The sequence below is a fragment of the Lontra canadensis genome, unplaced genomic scaffold, assembly GCF_010015895.1.
Source record: "Lontra canadensis isolate GAN:19392208 unplaced genomic scaffold, GSC_riverotter_1.0 scaffold50, whole genome shotgun sequence".
Taxonomy (NCBI): domain Eukaryota; kingdom Metazoa; phylum Chordata; class Mammalia; order Carnivora; family Mustelidae; genus Lontra; species Lontra canadensis.
Window position 1 is genome coordinate 1520320 of NW_022631044.1, and position 23023 is coordinate 1543342.

Here is a 23023-nt window from a genome sequence, read left to right on the forward strand (position 1 = left end):
TTAACTAATTGCAGGCTCCAAGGGTCAGGGTGCATTTCTTGAAATGTGCTTCCCCTGACAAGATTCCCCCAAACTGTGACATGGTGGCTGCTGCCTTCGCCCTGTAGGGCTCAGATGGCAAGGGTTGTGTCTGTTCCAGCAGCCTGGGGCGGGCAGGGGCTGGGGCCTCGCCCTTCCTCTCTCCCCAGCTCCAGAGCAGCAATGAGCTCACGGAGCCTTGCAGGCTGGCCCATTTATGGGGAGAACCCCGGCCAGGGCCCTGCGGTGGTTTCAGCACATTCTCCCTCTCTCTGTCTGACTAATGCTCCCATCTGCAAGGCCCAGGTGAGAGACAGCTGGGGCAGCGTCTCCTGCGGCTGCTTCAACGAGCATTTTGCGGTATAACTGCCTGATGGTATCTCGGAGGGTGGTTGGTGAGCTGTCTTTCGGGAGCGTCTGTCTGCTGTTTGCCTCAGCCCCCACCTGGCCCTCACCTCAGTCCCTGCCCCAGCTCATTACCGTATTCATGGAACCCTAGGACCAGCAGCCCTGCCCCCAGCGGTAGGAGACCCCTGTCTGGCTGATACTGGCTCTGTGTGTGTGTGTGTGTGTGTGTGTGTGTTTCAGGGAGGGTCTTCTCTATACCTCCTCTTGAGGTATAGACCCCAGCATTTCTCCTGGGACGAGTTCCTATGTAGAAGCCATGGGGACATCTTGGCTGCCGGGTGTCTCCAGAGACGGGCGGCCCCATTGCCATTTCTTAGTTCACAAAGAATTCCAGCATTGAGCCTTGACATCTGGCTCTCATTCCCAAATGGCCTCGAAATATTGTCCTCCACACCCATGGGAGATTTCTTCTCTGCTCTCTCCCCTTCCTGGCCCCCAGTCCCTCCCGAGGTCAGAGAAGACGAGGAACTAATTGTCCAGCCCGGCTTGAGCTCCCCAGAAGCCGTGTGAACCACCACGCCAGCCACCCCTCCCACGGCACCTCAGTTTTCAAAGCTGTGAAATGGGAATAAGAGTAGGAAGAGTCCCTCTGGGGCTAAAGGAGATCACATGCGAGCAAGTGCTGGGATGCAGGTGCCCGGTGTCTTAACATTCTTTCTCTTCCGGACTCTGTCCCCTCAATCCTGTATTCTCCAGGGACTGTCTCCTGAGCAACAGCTGTGTCCAGAGGATACGGAAGAGAAACAAAAACACAAGATTTTTAATAAAGGAGAAGAGCCCCACCCTTTGTGGACTTCTGAGCTGATGAAAGAGATGCATTCTCTCCCTGGGGAGCTTCTGGTATGTGTGGGGTGGGGGAGGCCTCAGTGGTGGGGGTGGGGGGGGCATTGACCACACAGGGGAGGGGAAGCCCAGGTACATGTACCCAGGCTAGACTGGAGACTACTGTAATGTCTTCTTGGCAGGCAAGAGCAATCAACAAATTCATTAGGTTCCTGTTTACACATCTATTGTCAAAGCTAATAATTTGATTTAAGTCAGCTGATTACCTTCATTAAAAACCATTAGTTCCCATAAGCAAATGTTCCTGTGTTTGCATTTTCATAATTATGTTGACATTTCACAACTTGCATTTCAAGGGATGCCTGTGCTCAGCCCCAGCCTCATCCACTTCCAGGCCATGGGGTTTCCTCTCCTCAGCCTGGGCGTTGTGCTAGGTACCAGGGGACCGTGGGGAAGACAGGCCTGGCACGCCTTTGCCTGCAGCCCTGGCTTTGCTGCCTCTGCTCTCCGGGTGGGCCCCCATGGGGATGCCTGAGCAGCCCTACTGGCCGTCTGTGGCAGGGCCCAGGCCAGACTTGCAGCCTGAATTCCGAGTGTCTTGCACATGGTATAGCCCTCCTCACAGCTTCTCCAAGATGGAGACCTCCACCATTAACTGGGCAAAGGGAGGCTCCCAGGGTCCCCTTTCAGGGAAGGGGAAGGAACTCGTATTTGTGGAGCACCCACGGCTGCAAGGCGCTGGCCCTGTGGTTCCCTCTTGAATCTCAACATCTCCATTTTACAGATGATGAAACTGAGACCCGGGGCGGATAAGTCACTGCCCCAAGTTCACCTGGTCAGGAAGAGGGTCAGCACTGGGTTTGCAGCCCAAGCCTGTGCTGCTTCCAACATGCCATGCCTTCCTTCCCAAGAGACAGGTATACATGGTCCTAAGCCAGGTGATCCCTGTTCCCTGCTCCCTGGGGTCTGCATGCTGGCTTTGCCTGGGTCCCTCAGGAACAGGACTGGAATGCGTTATACCCCGATGAGGGTAGGTTTTCAGGTCACGGGACTTCTTCAACCACCCTGTGATTTTCCCTTGTACCCCAGGAGACACCTGAATCCTCAAGAGTATTGTGATATGTGCATTTTGGGGCCTGGGCAGAGAAGCATCCCATCTTCCCTCTCTCTTGCAGCCTATATATCTAGACCCCCCTGAAGCCTGAACCGAGACCCCACAGGTTGGCTATGCTTGGGGTAGCAGGAGCCCTCCATCTGCCCTCCGACCCCTCTGGCTGGTGCTCCAGTGGGTTTTCCTGGATGCCCATTCCCTTAAAGTAAGAGCTGGGTGTTGGACCAGGAAAGTGTGCAGATGGCATGCTCTGGGATGGCTCCAAACAAGACAGGTGTCCTGGCTTTGTGATAACAACTGTAGTTGACATTGATTGAGCATTGACTGTTTGCCTAGGCCCTGTCCTAAGCACTTTGTCAATAATAGGCAGTGAGATGCACCACTTGGAGCCTCAGTCTCCCCATCTATAGAATGGGTAGAAGAATCCTTAATGGGGAATTGCGCTTTATGGGGCCAGAGGGAGGTGCTGCCAAAGAGGGCATTGCACTTGGATTTCTCAGCACACCCTCTCTTCCTCTTGGACTGTGATGGAAAGAGGGGCTGTGTCTGCCAGGGTCTCCTGGGCTGGCCAAGGGGGTTAGGTGGAACTTGAGCCTGGAAGAAGGAAAGGCCCACTTGTGAAGATGGCACAAGGGGGCCACAGGAGCCACAGAAGCCAGCTGAGACATGGTGTGGCATGGCCTCCTTGTCCCTTCTTCTCTCTTCCCCTCCCTCCCCCGCCTCCGCCGCCCCATACCCCAGCTTCCTTCTCCTCCTGTGCGCGGGCTTCCTATGCGGGCTCTCTGCCCTCCTCTGCCTCTCTTCACCCACTCTGGGACTTGCTTTTCCCAGGCCTCACTCGGGGGCAGCCCAGTTGCAGGTACTATTCCCAAGGACAGCCTTGGCAGCCCCAGGGTACAGGAAACCAATCCCACCCCAGCCCCTTGCATAGCTCCATCCCTTCCTGGGACCCCGTGGCCTGCCCCATCCATGTTCTTTCCCTCCCCTCCCTGCTTTTTGCTCTTTCTCTCTTCCTCCCCTTCCTGTGTGCCTACTCCCATAAACTGTCTTTCTGATTGCAAATACTTCCCACCCTTGCTCTGTACCCTTAACTGTTCCAGACCGCCCCCCCACCACCATTCACCAGTGCATCTCTGTCCCTGAGGCAGGAACAGCCCCTACACCTGCAGGGGACAGAAGCTTCTAGACTGCACATGGGAGGAGGCTGAGGGTCTGGACTGAGTAGGCAGCAGCTGCTGGTCTCAGCCATTCAGAGGAGTACAGGGGTGCCCAGTAGAGGACACAAATGTCGCTCAGAAGCCCAGGGGACCTGTGGTACTTTCTTTGGCATGTGTTCCTAAGGTAGATCTTTTGCTCCTCCTTAAGGACAGAAGTGACCTCCAACAACAACAACAATGACAAAATTCAAAGCTATTATGACCCAGAAGGTGAACAAGATGAGTTAGAAAGGACAGTTTTGGACAGGAAGTTTGGTGTGGAAAGAAATGGAGAGCGGGTTTTTGTGTGCCTTGTCAATTCTGGTCTGTGAGCATTACGAGGGATAAAAGGCGTTGACAGGCTCTGGGAGGGTCAAGGAGCTACAGCCATCCCTGTCCATCCTCTAGAGCTCCTGTCAGTAGACCAGATGCCTGAGGGCTATGAAGTGTGCTCCCGGTGCTGAGGAAAAATAATTCAGTTCCCGCGGGTGGGGGGGGAGAGAAGGGAGAAGAGGGGTTGAAAGGTGGGAAGTCTTCTTGAAAGGGTTGTTTTGCCTCTAGAACATGAGGAATTGGGAGCCCTAGTGCCAAGGTGTGGGGGGCAGGTCTGGGAGGGGCAGGCCCAGGACCCACCGGGTTCCAGCCCCATCCTTCCCAGCTGTGTGACCCTGAACATGTGACTCATTGAAGCTTGGTTTTCTCATCTTTAAAATGGTAATAATTTTCATACCAATCCCATAGTGTTTGTGAGGTTTACGGACTAAGTCTCAAAGGGCTTGATACATTTTGGCTTTAAAGAAAGCACATTTCTAAATAGTGCCCCATTTCAAAATATTTGTAAGTGAAGCGTGAACAGCATCCTAAGCAATGACACGGGGTCCAACGGTCCTTTGGCCTCCCAGAATGGAAACGCTGGATCCCGCTTTGTCTCTTTTGCTCGCCTGCTGCATGCCGATCTGTAAGACGAGGAGCCCATAATAGATATTTCTGAAGTTCCTACAGGTTTGACATTATTTCCTCAAGAATCCAACGTCCCTGTTTTTTGTTGTTAGCCCATGGCAATGGGGACCATGAAACAGGGTAACGGGAATGGGGAGAAGAACCTGAATCCAGGAAAAAGACCCAGATGGGAGTCAGCTTGTGGTTCTGAGTCAAATTCTAGAAGGAAATAGGGTCTGTGCAGGCCCCAAACCCAAATATTTGGAGACTTCTGCGGCTCAGGTGCCGGAAGGGTAGCAGTGAGTTACCCAGAGTGGGAGTTGGGGGGACGAAATTAGGAAAGTATTCCCCTTGTCCTCCTCCTTTCCCCCATCTTGTGCTCCTGAGCAAGACAGGGAGGCTGAGCAGGATCAAAGCCATGCACATGTCCCGGGACAAGACATCAGCATGTTTAGTCACCTGGGCGAGCTTGGGGGAGGCTGTCACGAATGTCACAAGGAAGGCAGGCTCCCGCTTCCTCCCCACCACCTTGCCGTGGCTTTAATGAGCGCTTGCGAAGTTATGGCCCTTTAAACAGATCACGTCCATCCATGTTGGAAAGAAAGCATTATTAATAAGTTGCCCTGGGCACCCAGTAATGATCGTGAGCGGCTGTGAGCCAGGGTACACGAGGGCACTGCAACTTGAAAGGGAACATTTCCCAAAGGGAGGCGATAGGTCTTGATAATTGTTATAATAACAGCTCAGCGGGCCTGGGTTGGTTCCTTTCATCCTGTGAGGTCATAAATGGCTTTCTCCACCGGAGAAAGGACAGGGCCTCCACCCACCACAAACACCCTCTCACCCGCACTCACCCAGCTGGGGATTTGCCCAGCTGTTATTTCGGAGCTGGGGAAACTTCGGGATCGTTAAAACAAGGTGAGCTAATCATGCCCGTGTGTGTGCCATTCTCCCAGGATGGGAGTGGAAATTCCACTTGTCAAGTAGGTTCTCGAGGCCTCTGCCAGGAAGCCTGTTCCATTATACTGGCCCAGTTTCCCCCTCTCCCCTCAGTCTCTCACACACACTTGTGGTGTGTGGTGGAGTTAACACTTGGCTTGCTGCATGAGTGACTGCAAATGCATGGCTGAGTCCCTTTCCTCTTCTGTTCACACTGGAAAAGTTGACAGTTGGATTGTGAGGATGCAAGAGACCGGCTGACCCATTTCTTTGCTGGGCTCAGGACCTCTCTTTGGGGTTCTACCAGGAGGGGTGGGCTCGCAGCCAGAGTGCCAGTGACAGGCCTTGGGGATGTCGTCCTGAGGAAGTGTGATTTAAGGCTCTTGGTCTGCTACCTGTCTGCTGCTTTCTTTTACATCCATCCCAGATGGTGAGATCCCAAGAGCATGGGCCAGTGTGTGCCAGTCTGAGCCCCACGAATTCTCCTGTAGAGGGGGAAGCCACCTTCAAGGCCACCTGTTTTGGAAGATAGCAGTGTTCATTTCCACCCCTGCCTCTACTGGGGTTTGGAGCTGCCAGCCCTAGATCTAGCATCTTCCTAGTACCTGGGTCTGGCCAGGCCCCCTCCTTTGCTCTCTCTGGCCTTGTTGAACAGCCGGGCCTTCTCTCTGCACCTGGTGGAAAACACACACCTCTGGCTTTCCTGTACGTTTCTGTCTCTTCAGAAGCCAAGAAGCAGACCTGTGTTCCTGCCCTTGGGGAGCTCAAGTGTTCTCCCCTGCACAAGACTGTGAGGGAACCCTGGCCACACCTGCCGCTGGAGGGAAAGGAAGAGTCATCGGACCTTGCTTTGAACTTGCCATGGGATGCTTAAAGGATTCAAAGTGAAAGGCTGGGACAGGAGAGGACAGGCTGGCCTCTCTCTCTAAGGACTGGATTTGGAAGTCAAGTGCCAAGAGAAAGCTCTTTGGGAAAACCAGGGTTTCAGTCAAGACTGTTCTGCCGGTGTGCCCCGCCCTGCCTTCCTCGTTCTCTTTGAATCTTTCTTTGTCCCTACTTCTATCTCCGGGTCTCTGTGCTGCTGTTGCTTTGCTTTCTACTGAAGGCAGCCTCAAACGATGTTGGGATCGACAATTCTCCCGCAACTGGGTGATTGTGTAGACCCAGCCTTGGCACAAAGAACATTCTTCCACCCCCTGTGGCCAGACCCCCATCTAAGACTGTATCAGGACAAAAGACTGATCGGCTGACTCCCAGGGATCCATTTCCCAGGCTGACACTGGCAAATTCCTGTCATCGTCAGCCATCAACTGACCTGGAGATGCTAACCTGCCGCCATTCCCTCACTTTCTGGATTATGCCGAAATGAAGCACCCTCAGTCCAGAGGTTATTTTCTCTTTATTTATTTATTTTTTTTGTCTGGGATTATCTACAATCACAACAAAGACAAAATAATTGCCTCCCCAGAGATGGAAATCAGGGACTCCAAGACAGAGTGGCTGCAACCCAGCGTCAGTCTCAGTCAGGGGTGTCCCCTGACAGCCTCTCCCACCAAGACTCTGACTTGGCAGACAGGGCAGGAACTGAAGGAACACGCGTGGGCAGGCGATTGGGCAGGGTGGTGGGACCACAGGCAGAAAGGGGCAATTCAACTGCTTTTTCTTCCCCTAGGGTTACCCAGGGTCTCAGCCCCAAGTCACCCAAAGGTCAAAGGTCAGGAGAGGCGTATCCAGGACAAGACCCACAGCAGAGGGAGGAGGACTCTTTTCCCAGATCCAGGCATCCTGTCTTTGCTTCCTGGCTAGACACACCTTGCCTCTCTCTCCTTCTCTCTCTCTCTGGGGATTGTCCTTCTGCCTGAGGAGTTTTCGCACACAATGGTTGGCAGACTTCGGCACTTATTTTCATCACCATTTAAAGGTGAATGGCATTTGTCACATTCCTTCCTGGCTGGCTTTGATGTGGGGCGATTTCCCACTCCCTAATGACAGGTGAGGAGCCGGCCAGCTAACACCCAGCACCTCTGGGCGGCCTGGCTATCCCTGCCAGATCTGGTTCCCACAGCTGCTGCTTGTTTTCAGTATCTATTTCGGGGACCTTAATTAAGAGCCTCTTTAATGATGGAGAGGAACTTCTCCCGTGATTACCTCCTCACTTTTACAGCTCTCTCAGGCTCTTTCTCTTCCCTCCTCCTCTCGGCTCCCACAGTCTCCACTCCTCGCCCCACAGACGCAACTGAGGACACGGCTTTTCCGCGGGGCCTTGGGGGTTCAGGGCCCCGGGTCTGGGGAGGGGGTGGGCCCTTTCCCCCAGACATTCCAGCAACACTCAAGGGCCCCATAACACTAACAGGCAAGATCATTTTAAAGCCCCTGCCCTCAACAGACAGTGAAACTACTGTGTAGCACGAAAACCTGGACACATGAAAGGGGAGTGGAAGGAATCGAAAGATTAGCAGAAGGGTGAGTCTAGTATTGAACACAAAATATTGATATCTGGGGCAGGACCCTTCTGATTTCCTGACTGGAAGCCTTCCTAGATTCCGAGCCTCTCTTCATGAGCTGTGTATTCAGCAGCTCCAAGACCAACACCAAGGCCACCCAGAGGCACAGCTACCAATTGGAGCTGCTGATGCCCAACTTCTTATTCTTTCCAGAAGATCTAGCGGCCAGAACTTGTCCAGGGCAGCTTAGACGTGTGGAAGGTGGAGGGGAGGTGTTTGGGTGGTCGTGAGAGTGTTACTGAGAATCTGGCACCCCAGCCCTCAGCAGGGGGCACTCAGTCTCCCCCCGCCCCCACCCCCCGGCTCCTGACTGAGCCCTGCAGTTTGTCCAGCTCTGATCACGGAGTGGGCATGCTTCGTAGAAGCTTCAAGCTTGTATCCCCATCCCTCTCTCTGAGCCTCAGTTTCCCCGTCTGTGAAGTGAAGGGCTACAATGGGGAAACTCTTGGGTTTCCTGGTAAACTCTTGGGTTTACCATTCCCTGGTACCGTGAAATGAAGCGAGAGATGTGGAGCTCCCCACCCCCTTGCTTCACGCCTCCCTCTCCTCACCTGGCTTTGCGTGGTGACTTCCAGGCTGGGAGCCTTGAGTTTTGAGTTTGGCTCCCTTTGTAGATACTCACTAGTGACCTGTCTGTGGGAAAACCAGGGAATGAGTCTGATGTGGGAAACAGAGGCAGAAGGAAATGTAGATAAAATCAAATGTCCTTAAAACCTTCGGCCCACTGACAAACCCTTGAGGCAAGCGGAGTAATAATTCCTCCAGGAAACTCCCAACTGTCTTAACCTTAATGACTTGCTGGAGGGAAAAACTGCCTTAGCTTGACAAGAGCCAGGCCTCCAGCATCCAGTGAGTCTTCTTCAGCGTCTGAAAATCCTTCTGGAACTTCCCTTTGTCTTTACTTCCTCCAGCCCCAAAGTCTGTTATCATCTGGCCTCATAGTCCCAGGGCAGCAGCTCTTCCTGCTCACAGGTCCTGCCCCAGTGCTTTCATGAAGCCACCTTTTTGCACCGAAGATGTTTTCAGCTTTCTTGGCCGAGCACTGGGTGTTCTGTGCAATTCACGAATTGTGGAATGCTACAACAAAATCTTAACGATGTCCTATATGTTGGCTAACAGGACATAATGAAAAAGAAAAAAGAAAAAGAAGAAGAAGAAGAAGAAGAAGAAGAAGAAGAAGAAGAAGAAGAAGAAGAAGAAGAAGAAGAAGGGTTCTTTCTGGGCTCTGGACCCCAACAGCTCTACTCCAAAAAACTACATCAATTTTGAGCTTCTTTTTTTGTGAAATTGAAATAACAGTTAACCTCCAACCACCTGCCTTCTTGTGGTTGTGGGGGAGGTTGAGGGGCGATCTCCTGCCCTGCTAACATGATGAGTCCCTAGGACCAACCCCAAAGAGTCAGCAAGGCAGTGAGCAGAATGACAGAGTCCAGCAGGTCAAAGTTCAGAGGACGAAGGAGGCTGGGGGGTGCGTAGCTGAGGGTGGCAGGGCTGAGCCTTGACAGGGCCAATTCTGCCACGGGGCCGCTGAGAGAAGTGAGACGTACAAGGGGTTGGTGGGGGACGTGGATGGAGTTTCCAGAAGCTGCTGTCACACAGCCAGGAAGCTAGAAGCCGGCCCTGAATGAGGTGGGGACTTCCTAGGGCTCTGGATACACCGGACTTGGGTTGTGCGGTATGCTCCAGATTTGTGGATTTGACAGGGTGTTTTACTCCCTGTCAAGAAAAGTTCAGGGATGATCCCCAGAAGAACCACCAATCCATTTCTTTGACCTGGGCATGGTGCTGAGAACCTAGTTCTCATGACCTGGGGCTCTGAGGGGTGTGGAGGGGCTGGCGAGCCTGGAGCTCGCCTTGCGCTTCAGGTCTTCCTGGTGCTCTGTGCCCAGGCCTTGGTTTTTATTTGCCTAGCACCTTCCTTCCCAGGAACTCAGACGAGGGGCGGGCGCTTCCTTATCTCCGAGCCTTTCAACACCGAGGGAGGCGGGGAGGCAACTGGGATCCTTATCAGGGGCAGGGCGCGGGGCTGGGGAGGGGTGCCTCCATCTCCGCTCCGTGGCTGGGGTTCTTGCCGCAGCTGGATTTTCGCATTCAGGCCCAGGAGACAGCGGGCCTGCAGTCTAATTATTGCCAGAAAGAAAGACTTCAGATCAAATACGCCATCGGTGGAGTCATTTTTTGAGGTGACTGTCATTGGTTTTGGTGGTAGTGATTCCTCCCACACAGGCCTTCTCACAACGACCTTAAGTGCATTTCACAAACGGTTTATCTTGGAAGGGATAGCAGGAAGGAGACTGCGCAGAGCCAGGCACCCCTGGAGACTTTATTGACACTTAAATAAAAGTGGGTTGATGTTTGGCTGCCTCTGCTATGAAATGTTCCCAGGCTCGAGTGGCTAACCAGAGATCTCACTCGGGCCCATCCTTATTTTGGGGAAGACTCATGGCCCTCGACAGGCCCCTTTGATTTTTCACAAGGACATGTCCAGCCTCTCACCAGCTTGACATTTGGTAGGTCACTGGGTCTCATGCGAAACTTCATCACTTAGAAAGGGCTTCATGCAAGGTGCCCGTCATGAGAATCTGCAGCCGCCCAGCATTTGCCTGAACCTGGCCTTGAGATGCTCTCCTTCTACAGCATGACTTCAGAGATCGGTGGGCAACACCCTCCACCATGCATTCTAACATCTACCATGGGACCACGTTAGGCCCCCCAGGACTCCCCTAGCTGCCCCGAACCTCACGTGCCCCACACTCCGTTAAATGCACTTCCCATCAGGCAGGACAGAGCCTGAGGCCGGCTGCAAAGACACATAACGTCTGAGCCTGGGGCTCACGATCTTATCCACTGTCCTCTTTGGGAGGGGTTAAGGAGACATTGCTTTGCTTTCTCTGGGACATCAGGAATGCTGGTGCTTCTCGTAGGCAAGTGGTTTGCTTTAATCTTGAGGGTCCTGGGAGCCATGAAGCTGATCGGGTTTCATCTTGGCACTGACTGTTAGAAGTTTCAGAGCCAAATTTGTGGCCCACCCCCAGCAAGTGGATCAAAGTTTATGGTATGTTTATTTTGTATTAGTCCCATCCTTGGCTCCATTTTATGGCTTTACCCATGCTTTTCCATTTTTTTCTCTCTCACCTGCTTCTAATTTATGTCATCTTGCTGAATTCGATACATCTTTGTAAGCTGCCTTAAATCCTTGTGTGCAACAAAGAGGTATGTATACAAACAGACAAACAAATAAATGCATATTCTTTCTCACCACTAGACAACATAACGACAATTTTTGGCATGGGAAATCGGGTCTGTCTAGCTCCCACTGTCCCCAGAGCCATCATTCCTCTACAGGACCAGCCTGTATTGAACAAAGCCAAGTCTCCACTCTCTGAGGTAGGGGGGAGGCAAAAGCAAGTAACTAACTAAAACTTGGAGACATTAAGAGCTGTGATGAAGATAAAGCAGGGTAGGGGGAAGAGGGCACAGACAGCCTGGCCAGGGGCGATCTCACTGAGAGCGGATATTTGAGAGGAGCCCAAGAAGAGGGGGACGTATCCAGACATCCGCAGTGAAAGAGGATGGCAGGCAGAGGGGCTGGCTAGTGCAAAGTTGAGAATGTCGGAGGAGCTCAGGAAGCAGACCTGGCTAGGGCTCACTGAATGTGGAGTAGAGTGGTAGCCCACCCGGGGCTGGGACTCCATCCTGCTGGGCTTCGCCCGCCACAATAAAGACGTGATATTCTGCTGAGATGAAAAGCCTTGGTGGGTCTGGGCACAGACATGACATGACCTGATTTAAGCTTCGGCATGATTGCCGTGACCATTGGAGGCAAGGACAACGAAGCAGGAAGATGAGTGAGGAGGGTATTGCGGCAGTCCGGGCGAAAGCTGGTGGGGCTTTACACTGCGATAGTGGCAGCTCCAGAGGTAAGAAATGGTCCAATTCTGAAACTTTCTCCATATCCTCTCACCGACATAGATGTCTGTTTTGTTGACTCTTCTTGCCCAAGTCCCGACCTTTTCTACTTCCAACAGTGCAACCTGGCTGTGGCCCTCATTCCCTCACAGCTTGTCAACTCCCCTCTGCATGGCATGGCACTCCTGGGACCCTCAACCCTTTCACCGCCACAACCTCCCTCTCCTGTATCTCCTTTCACTTGGCTTAGGGCTCTCTCGCAGCCTGACCAGACTTCTCTTGCATCACCCACCCTGGGCAGCTTGGCACTTTAAAGCATCAGCTTTTTGTCCTTCTTACCCTCAAAAATTGCTACACAATTTGTGGGGCCCAGTGCAAATGAAAATGTGAAAATTGAGAGATTCAAGATGGCGACAGCAGAGCTCCCTTCTGAGCCCAGGGCTCCACATGGTCACACAGCCACAAAGTTGGCCTTGCCCGTTCTATGTTCTTGGGACAATCTCACACATGCATCCACTGACTACCACACACACCAATGACTCTCACACGCATCTTCTTTCCTGAGCCGCAGACCCAATTGCTGGCCCAATCTATTGACATCAACACTGTCCTTTTGTAGGCACCTTAAAAGGATAAGTTTAAGACTGCACTCGTTATCTTTCCCCCCAAACCTGCTTCTCCTCCTGTATTCTCTATCTTGATGAATAGCAACATAATCCTCTGAGTTGCCCAAACCAGAAACCTCTGAGTCATCCCTGACTCTGCCTTACCCCCCTATCCAATAGGTCGCTAGGTCTGAGTAACTAGAGTTCCCTATTATCTCTGCTATCTATCTGCTCCTTGGTGCTCCAGGCCACTGCCCTAGTTCCGGTGCTCACAGTTCCTGCCCCCTCTGGTGCAGTTGTCTCCTTCTCCCCACCTCTCATTTCCTAGCACCATCCATCTCTCTCCACCCTGTCACCACAGTGAGGTTTCTAAAACACAAAAATCAATTGCTCCACTCCCATTTCTACAAGTGCCAGAGTCTGCAGAACACAGTTCAAACTCCAGCATTGCTTGCTGGCTCTTCATGATGTGTTCCCTGCCCGCCACTGGCGTCTTCCAACCTTAACCCTGGCCACACCCCTCCAGCCTGCAAACAATGTCAGTGGCCCAGCTATTCCTATCCACCCCCTGTCAGGCCATGCCCCTTCACACCACTTACCTTTGTACCTCCTGTTCTCCCAGCCTGGTGCCCACTCCCTAGCTCCCTCTGACCACTCCTTCTGGACCTTCATGATACAGCTCTAGGTTGGCAGGTTGAGTCTTCCATCTCCCAAAGATATACTAAAAACACTAGTGAGAATAAGAGTTAGAAAAAGTCCAGACCAGGAAGGCATTTATAGGCATTTCTGGAGGAAATTAAGTAGACAGGGTCATACTGAAGGGACAGATGATTATATACAGGTGAGCAGGTGTTACAGGTAAAGAGGATACTCCCTGGAAGTAAGGGCAAGGGTCTTCCCTATAGAACTTCAAAGGACCCAAAGTTTGCAGCCATAGGGACAGCTAATGGGTATGTGGTGGGACAGTCTCACTTGGCAAGTTGAGTAGACATGAACTGGAAACTGGGTCATCCCTCCCACCGTAACCCCCTCCACCCCGGCAAGAGTGGCAAGTTCATGTTGTGTGTGTTCCTTACCAAGTCTCAGTGTGGCCTGAAGAATGAAGAGGGTGTAGCAGGGCCCCAGTTAACTCTGAGCAGTACCACAAATATGGAGAATTGAAAGGAATCTGAAGGATGGTGAAATCCCCTAAGGCCTTAGCACCCACAGAGGCAATTCCTTTCCTTCTTCCTGTTGACACTGAACTGTTGACATCAATGGCTTTGCTAGAGGCCAAGAAGCCATCAGCAGGGAGCAACCTGATGGTCTCTAGGGTTTGTCCAAAGCTCCTCACCCCAGCTGTTGGCCAATGCTCTCCAAGCCACCAAACTCCCACTAGAAGCAGAATGCATAGCACTTGAGCATGAGATGGGAGCCCTTATAGCCATGGATCTTTTACTGAGAACTCTGGCCTGCTGCTCTACTCCTAGCCCACATACTCTGAAAAGAAGCTGCCATTAGTTTGGTGGTTCAGTTCCCACCCTAGGCAACCCCCTAGAAGCTAGTGCAAACCTACATTTTCTAGGGAAAATGATGGGTACCTGAAAATCTATACCAGCCCAACTGATGTTTTTATGTGAGAGACAGAGAAAGGCATTCCTTGAACCCAAAAGTCAAAATACCTGTATGCCTTTTCTGGAAGGGGAGGGTGGAAGGTTTAGAGAGAAACAAAATGAAAATGAATCAGAGAAAAATAAACTTAGGCAACAGGAAGATCCAGGATATAAGAAACAGTTTAACCCAAATAAATGTGTTAATAATAGGATTTGGAAACTTAATGCAAGTTTTCATTGAAGGATTATAAAAAGAAAAACATAACTGTAAAAATCTAGGGAATAGGGAGACAGGGGAAGAAGACAATTAAAAAAGCATATTAAAATTTTCATTTTGTTTTTTTAAGATACTGGTTATTCATGTGCATATTTTATTCAGATTCATTTGATAAAATTTAGAGATAACCAATGGTAGGCTAGAAGTAGGACATGGGACTTTGAAACTATTAAAGAATGAAAGGAATGAGAAACTTCTCCAGTAAAACTTAGAAAAGTTCTAAGTCTCCTATTAATAAATAGAACCCAGAAGATAAAATGTCAAGGATCAGATCAAACATAAAAATAACAACAATAAGTGTGACTAAGTCTATTGAAAACAAACAAACAAACAAACACACCTCAGATTGGCTATAAAAGCCAGATCCAGTATTGTGCTGTCTAAAGGGAAACACATAAAACAAACTGATACAAAAGGTGTAAAATAATGATATGAACAAAGATATATTGGGAAATGCATGTGAGAGAGAGAGAGAGAGAGAGAGAGAGAGATAGGAAGAAGAGGATGAATGAGAATTAGGAAAATAGAATCAGGGATGACAATATTGATATCAGAATAACTAGAATTCAAGGCAAAGATTAGATTGGAAAAATAGGATAATTTATATTTATTAAAATTATAATCAATGAAAATATGCAATTCATGAAGCTTTATGCATATTCATAAAGCTTTATTCATTGAAGGCTAGTAACAGAAAGGTGTAAACTGCTAAAAATGCAAGAACTTAATGAAACAACAATCATAGTGGGAAGTTCTACTACATTTTTGTCAGAACTGCGCAGGCATTATAAAGGATTAAGATAACACAATTATTAAGTTTGATTTAATGATCACAATAGAACTTTATACCTAACACATAGAAAAATAACTTCTTTTCAAATACTGGTGAGTCATTTACAAAAATTGATCATGTACAAATACCTAAACAGATTCTCAATAAATTTCCAAAACTGGCCATAGTGGAATAAAGGTAGCAATAATAAAACCAAAAAAATTTCTAAAAATGGAATCACTAAAAATAATTTTTTAAAATTCTTTTCTAGCAAAAAATGAACAGCAAAGGAAACAGAATATATCAAAACTTACATGGGGAAGCCAAAGCTGCACTCAGAGTAAAATTCATTGCTTTAATTATTTTCTTAAAAATAAAAGATTGAAAGGGACTGACTGCAAGGTGTGTTCCAGAAACTGGAGGAGAAACAATAAAACACCAACAGAAAGTAGGTGGAAGAAACTGATGCATTAGGGGAAAAAAAAAGAATTGATGCAGGAAGTAAAAAACAAGACTCTATAACTACCCTGTCAGTAAACAGTTAATGTGTGCCAGGTGTGGGCCAGGTACTACACATAACCAGTGGTAATCCTCAGATGAGTACCGCAGGTATGATTAGTGTTCTTGTGGGTTCCTTTGGAAAGATTTTTAAAAAGAGACAAACCTCTTTCAAGACTGGAAAAGAAAAAAGAAAAGAGTGTAAAAGAATATAAATGTATAATTTTATAAATAGGAAAGTGGACATAATCATATATTTGGAGGAATGTTTTAAACATTCAAAATCATGTACAGATTTGTGTCTATAAATTTGAAATTCTAAATGAAATGAGCTCTTTTCATGACAAATATAAATAGCAAAATTGGCTCAAGAGACGGCAGATCTCTAAAAAGATCAATAACCACAGAAGAAATTATAAATGTAATAAAATACTTAACACCCTAAAGATCATAGGGTAGATGGTTTTACAAGTGAGTTCTACTGGATCTCCAAAAGACATAGGTTTCTTATATATACTTAGCAATAAAGTCCTTCTGGAATAATTTTAGGAGACTCACTTAGTGCTGATACTAAACTCTAACAAAGATAGCAATAAAATCAGCCCTATGTAAATCATTAGAAATTTCCATGTAAGCAATGTATTAAAATATAAAAATATTGGACACCTGGGTGGCTCAGTGGGTTAAAGCCTCTGCCTTCGGCTCAGGTCATGATCTCAGGGGCTCAGATCATGATCGAGCCCCACATGGGGCTCTCTGCTCTGCGGGGATCCTGCTTCCTCCTCTCTCTCTCTTTGCCTACTTGTGTTCTCTGTCTGTCAAATAAATAAATAAAATCTTAATATATATATATATATATATATATAATGATTAACATTCCAGAAATTCAAACCTAGTTAGGTATCAGACTGCTCATTAGTTTCTACTAATAGATTAAACAAAAAATTATGACATCTCAATAGATGCCAGAATGTCATTTGACAACATCTAAATTCTGTCCTTGATAAAAACAAAAAACAAACAAGAAAAAATAGTAAGCCAGAAAAATAAGGCAAGTTTATTAACTGGATAAAAATTAGTCATTAAAAAACTACTGCTACCATTATCCCTAATGGTGAAATACTAGTAACACCATTAAAGCCAAGAACAAGACAAAGATGGGAACCATCACTGCTAGAATTTATCATCATGTTGAAAGTTCTAACCCAATCAGTGAGATAAGAAAACCAAATAAATAATTACATACAGTAAATAGAAAGGGAACACTTTTTATTACTCATTATTATGGGTGATATGAGTAACTGAAATACCCAAGAGTATCAGCCATCAAGTATGCAGACAGTAAGTAAGTTCTGTGAGGCAGCCAGATTAAATCTATATAAAAAACTAAATATCTATAGGCTTCCTAAAGACCACCACCAACCTGTTAGAAAATAAAATGTAAAAAAAAAAAACGTAATTCAGTGAGGATGCTTAACTGCAATATAACCAGGAGCAAATTTAACAAGTAATGCATAAGATGTATGTGAAAAAAATGTATTTGTAAAATATAGAGCAATGTTTGAACTAATAAATGGAGAGACACAAAAAATTCTTGTGTGGGTAGATGTACTTGTGTAAAAATATCAATTCTTCCCAAAATGGCTGTTAATTGAACATAATTCCGTTAAAAAGCCCAATGGGATTTTAACATTTGAACATAGAAAATCAAGTATAATTTTGCAAAATAAGAAAAGGGAATTTGTTTTATGAACTATAAAAAAAGGACTACATCACAATGATGAAAAGTATCACATAGGGAATATAGCTGATAATACCGTAATGTTGTGTGGTGACAGATATAACTACACTTATGGGAAGTATTGCACAATGCATAGAATTGTCAAATCCCTCTTTCATGCACCTGAAACTAACAGCATTGTATACCAACTATACAGGAAAAAAAAAAAAAAGACCATAAAGGTACAGTGATGGAAATCATGTGAAAGAGATACAAAAAAGAAAACTTGGTTAATGGAAGAGAATGGAGTATAATAACGGACAAACGTACACACGCATAAAAAACTATGTAAAGTATATAAAAAGGTTACAATCATATTAATGTGTGAAGGATTTTTTAAAATAAATGGAGTCAGAACATGTGGATATCTGTCTGAAAAAAAATATGTTGTTTTTAGCTCCTTTAAACCACGTACAGAAATAAATTTCAGACTAATTAAGTAATTAAGTATAAAGCATCTTGCCATAAAATATTGGCAAAATCTACATAATTTTTCCATATGAAACACCTTTCTAATCATAACTTAAAACGTGAAAGTTATAAAACAATGTCAGATTGCATTAAATCTGATTTGTTAATGATTTCTGCCAAGTGGAAGACCTAAATAGACTTAAAAAGACATAGGCAAAACTGGACATAATATCCACAATACATAAACATTCTATATAATGTCTATAACTCAGAAAGATAGGCAAAGATTATGAAACATAATTCATGGAAATCAAGGAGCATAAGAAAAGATGCTCCACCTTACTAAAAGTCAAAGAAATTCAAATTCAAATTTTTCAGTTTGACAGATAAGTTTCAGTGCAATTGTCCTGTTTTAGTGTGGGTATGAGTATAAATTGAAGGAAATCATTAAAGAGGACGAACTTTGCAGTGTCCGTCCCTTTTATTCAGCAATTCCATTCCTGGGAACTTAACCTACAAAAATATTTACATCAGTGCCCAAAAGTTATATATAAGGTTGTTTATTGCAGTAAGGTTTATAATCATGACAAATTGGAAACAACCTGAAGGTTTATCAGTTGGGGACTGATTAAATTAATTAAGGTAAATCCAAGCACCCAGCTGTGCAAGTGTGTACAAGGAGGGTGAGGAACTGGGAGGAAAAGCTTGGCAGCCACATAGTTAGCTCTATGTTCGCACATCACACCTCTAATTTTGTAGCCCCAAGGCCATGCTCCACTTGGACACCAGAAAAGAACCTGGAGATCTAGATTTAATGCTCCCATTTTATAGCTGAGAAACCTAATCGCTGACAAATATCGGTCCATCATTTTTTGGAAGACCTTGAGTGGAAATCCTGGTTGCAGAACCTTCCTTATTAAAGCAAATCCAACTCTATGAAAAGTCCTCCCCTGACACCTGACACCTTTCGGATAATTGTAGAGGACCCTACTGGTGTTCTCTACAGCTTACAGCTCCACATCCTTTTTTATTTTTTTAATCACTTCTTATATATTACGACTTCTTGGCTCTTCCTCTTCTGGTCCAATTTCCTTTGGTCACTTTTTGAACTATGGAACCAAAAATTTGATTAAGAATTCTAGCCGTGGTCTGACAAATGTAGAATATAGTCAGATTTTTATATTTTTTTCTTTCTTTATGTGGGATGTACAGTTCTGTTTATAAATTCCTAAGCTACCTCTTTGACTGTCATTGCCCATAGCTGGATCGTATTAGATTCACAGAAGAGATGCTCTTAACTATTGTGAGTTTATGTACTGCACAACTCTAGGGGGCTCTATTTACAACATATTGTAGATTTATATAGTTCTTATAATAATTTTCCAGTAGATGGCAATAAAATGTCTGAGGAAGGGGGTGCCTTTTAAAATTCATACAAAGACCTTCCACGTGCTAAAAATGACCCTGGCTCATGGTCATTAAAAGCAATATTTTTAATATGGGTGCCTTGTCTTTATGGTGGACTCTCCAATGCACTTCTTCCCTTCTTCCCTCCTAACAAACCCCAGTTTTGTTCAGCTATCTACTCTTCTCCCATGAGACTCTGAGGAAGGCAATCCATTCACACCCCTACCCTCAGGGGTAGATTTTACTCCAAACCAGGGCTTCTTAGTGCTATTGACATTATGAGCCAACTAGTTCTTTGTTGTGGAGGGCTTGCTGTTCTTTGTAGGAAGCTTAGCAGCACCCCTGGCCTTTTTCTATTCACTGGTTGCCAGAAACACCCCCTTCTCCTCAGTTGTGATAACCAAAACTGTCTTCGGACATTGCCAAGCACCTCCCAGTAGCAAATCATTCCCTCGTCCTTCCACCATGGTTGAGAACCACTAGCCTAGAGTGTCTCAGAGGAGTAAAGCTTTCACATCTGAAGCTACTTTTCCTCAGTTTCTTTGTTATAGGAGATGACGAACTGCTGTATCCATCTTGAATCAGGTATTGTTGTTACTTGCAGCCCAAAGCATCCACCTCTAATACAGGAATTACTGCTAACTCATATCTACTCTTTCTGGGGCTTGTGTTATTGAATTTTTTTTGTACCTAAGTGAAATACTTTACACTACCCCCATTCACTTTGTTATTGCTAGCTTTAGTCCAGGTAATGGTCTATCAAGGGCCTTTGGAATCCAAATTTTATTGTTCAATTATTAGTTACCTCTCCCAGTTTGTCATTGTTTGCAAATCTGATAAGCATGGCATAAATACTCTTGTCTGAGTTGATTTAAAATATTTTATCAACATCCTTTGGGTGTAGTTCTTCAGCTAGTTACAAATTCACCTCATTTGTCAGCAGTCAACTCACATTTCTTCATCTTATCTATTAAGATTCCCAGAGAGACCTTGTCAAATGGTTCACAGTGACTGACCCACAGTGGTCCCTGATCCATTAGGCAAATAACCAAGTATGAAGAGAGCAGGTTATTTGGTGTAAGCTATTTGTTGAAAACCCGTGTTTGTGCCTGGTGATTTAGTGTACAGAAACCATCTGATTATTAGTCCACTCTAGTGTTTTGCTGGTATGAGGTGTCACACTCATCAGTCTGCAATTCCCACGTGCCTTCCATTCTTGTCGACACGAAAAATATTCAGCGCTTGTCTGTCTCCTCTTTTGTGACCTCTCTCTAGTTCTCTACAAGCTCTCAAACATTATCAACAATGGTTCAGTAATCACATTTGCAATATTTGGTGCTCTGAGGCTTCATTCATGCAAGACATGAACTTCACTTATAAATCACCCTTCGTGTAGAAGAATTTAAATAAAGGAGCCAATGTACTTACACAACCAAATACCACAGAGGCAAAGGAGTGTCTATTAAACACGGGGACTGATTAAGAAACACCATGAAGAGTTGTCAGGCTCCACCTCTGCATCCAAAACAAATAGCTGGGATGTTTGGTGAACTAAGGGGGAAAAGAACCCTTGGAGATCCCACAGGGCATGAGAAGGACTCTGCGGAGAAAGAAAAACAAAGAGGAATGAATTAAGCTAGTGACTTCTCCTGAATTAGATTGAGTTCCAGTCTCCTCTTCCCCCTGAGCAATCCCTTCCCCCAACTGATCCCTGCAGCATGCCAGCAGAGAGAGCTTGTTGATAAGGACCCACAGTGACCCACAGGAACCAGTGAGCATCTGCAGCAGGTGTTGGCCCTGGAGAATGAGCCAACCCTAAAACAAATAACAATGTTGAGAAGAGAACCAAAGGGACCACACTCAGTGTTCTTGATAGTGGAAAAGCAGAAGTTGCAACAGAGCTGGAGGTATGTACCATGGAGCGGCATTGACTTCTCCGTGTGCACCAAGAGAATGTCATGATACCCACGTTCTACTATGGAAGGGGAAGTATCTTCAGTGCTCTCCTCCCTAGCTGGGGCTCTCATACCCCACCTGAAAGTCACAGTTCAGAGGGCTGGAGCCACACTGATTGGGTTCAAATGGTGCCTCTCCCAGTTATTAGTTATGGGACCTTGGGCCTACCATTTATCCCTTCTGGATTTCACTGCCCTTGCTGGAAAATGAGAAAGGGTGCTCAGTGCAGTGGTACAGGACACACAGTGCAGAGGGATGTCAGCGACTATTACTCTTAGACCATCTGCTTTGGAAACTTCCTCTGTGCAGAGGCTGTTGAGAGAAGATAAAGCCAAGACATTCTAAGTTTGGTCCTCAAGCCAAAAATTGGTCCTGGGGTTTATGTAGTCCTGACAAGGAAGGTCAAAGCTGAAACAGACTGTGAGTTCAAAAGTTCAAGTGATTTTCTTTGTTGCTGGGGGTGAGTGGGTTCTTGGGTTCATTCTTGGGCAATGTCCCCATCTGATTAAGCAAAACAAATGCAGTGGATTTCCAAAAAAAAAGTGTCTATGCATAAGAATGCTAACAGGTCACCTTGAATGATAGTGTTGGAGGTGGGGAGGGGTGGACCGAGTTGCACCTCCTCAGAAATACTTCCTATATTCTTTCACAACTACTGGATTAGGCTGTCTTTCTTGGTATTATAATGCTTGCTCTTGGGAGGTATTTCTATGTTACTCTTCAGACATTTGGTCACAAGTTTCTGGAGGAGATCCTGAGGGTGACAGAAACCCTGGGCCAGTCTGGTCAACACTGTTGCTGGAAGAAAGAGGAAAAAGGAATGGTTTTAGCATGCTTGGACTGTTGATAGCTCACACATGGTATTTTTCAAGACAAAGCTAGAGTTTGGGAAATGTCTTGATTTGTAAATTTGGGTTTGTATATATTTTAAGGACCAAAGGGAAAGACTGTGTTCCTGTGGGTAGGGTTGGGGTTTTCTTGAAGGAAGTTGATTTCTCATTGTCATTCATACTTGTAAGAGGTTAATCATGGGACTGGAAAATAAGTACTTGGAAGGTGGGCCTAAGAATTAAGTAGAGAAAACTGGCTCCTGTCTGTGGGCGTTGGGATATGATTCAGCTGGATTTTAGATTGGGCTGTTATGCTCAAGGAGGCTTCTTTTGGAGTAGACCTTGGAGTAGAGACAAGGAGATTGGGGTAAGGCAGGGAGGCCAGCCTATCCCCCAGTGAGGTGAGCAACATCAAGGGAAAGAGGAGGGCAGTAACGGGTCCCTGTGAGTCTGTGGACCCAGGGTGACCATCACTAACAACCAGTGTAACCCTTTGTGTGGTAATCCTGTCTTCAGAGCCAACCCTTTGGCCAGCTTGTGTTAAGTTCCAATCAGCAGAGGAAAGGCAGGAGGGGGCTATTCCCACATTTGGGGAAGAGTTGGCTTGAGGAGAGGAGGAACACATCAGGGGAAACTGATTCTGAACTTACAAAGGCAACATTCAGAAGTGTAAGCCATGTTTCAGAGCCAGATGATGCCCCAAGGTGGGAAGAACCTAGGAGGCATTTGGTGAACATGCCAACATTCCCCAGGAAGCCCAGACAGAGCTGGGAAGGAACAGAAGCTCAGTCTTCTGTGAATCAGGGGTTATGGGGATGCATGGCTTCCTAAGTTGGTAAAGACTGGAATGTCAGGGTGTGCAACTGTGTTGCCTTGTGGCTGCTAGGCTCTGTGCAAGTGACTTATCCTTGCAAGTCTGTTTCTCCATCTGGGCAATGGGGATAATAATAATGATGGCCTCATAGGATTCCTGTGAAGATTAAAGGGGCCATGGTAGTAATCCAATTCATAGCAACTTCTGATGTTATCATCGCTAACCCTAGGGGTGCCAGGAAAAGGGAATGAGTGTACTGAGCAAACATCAGTAC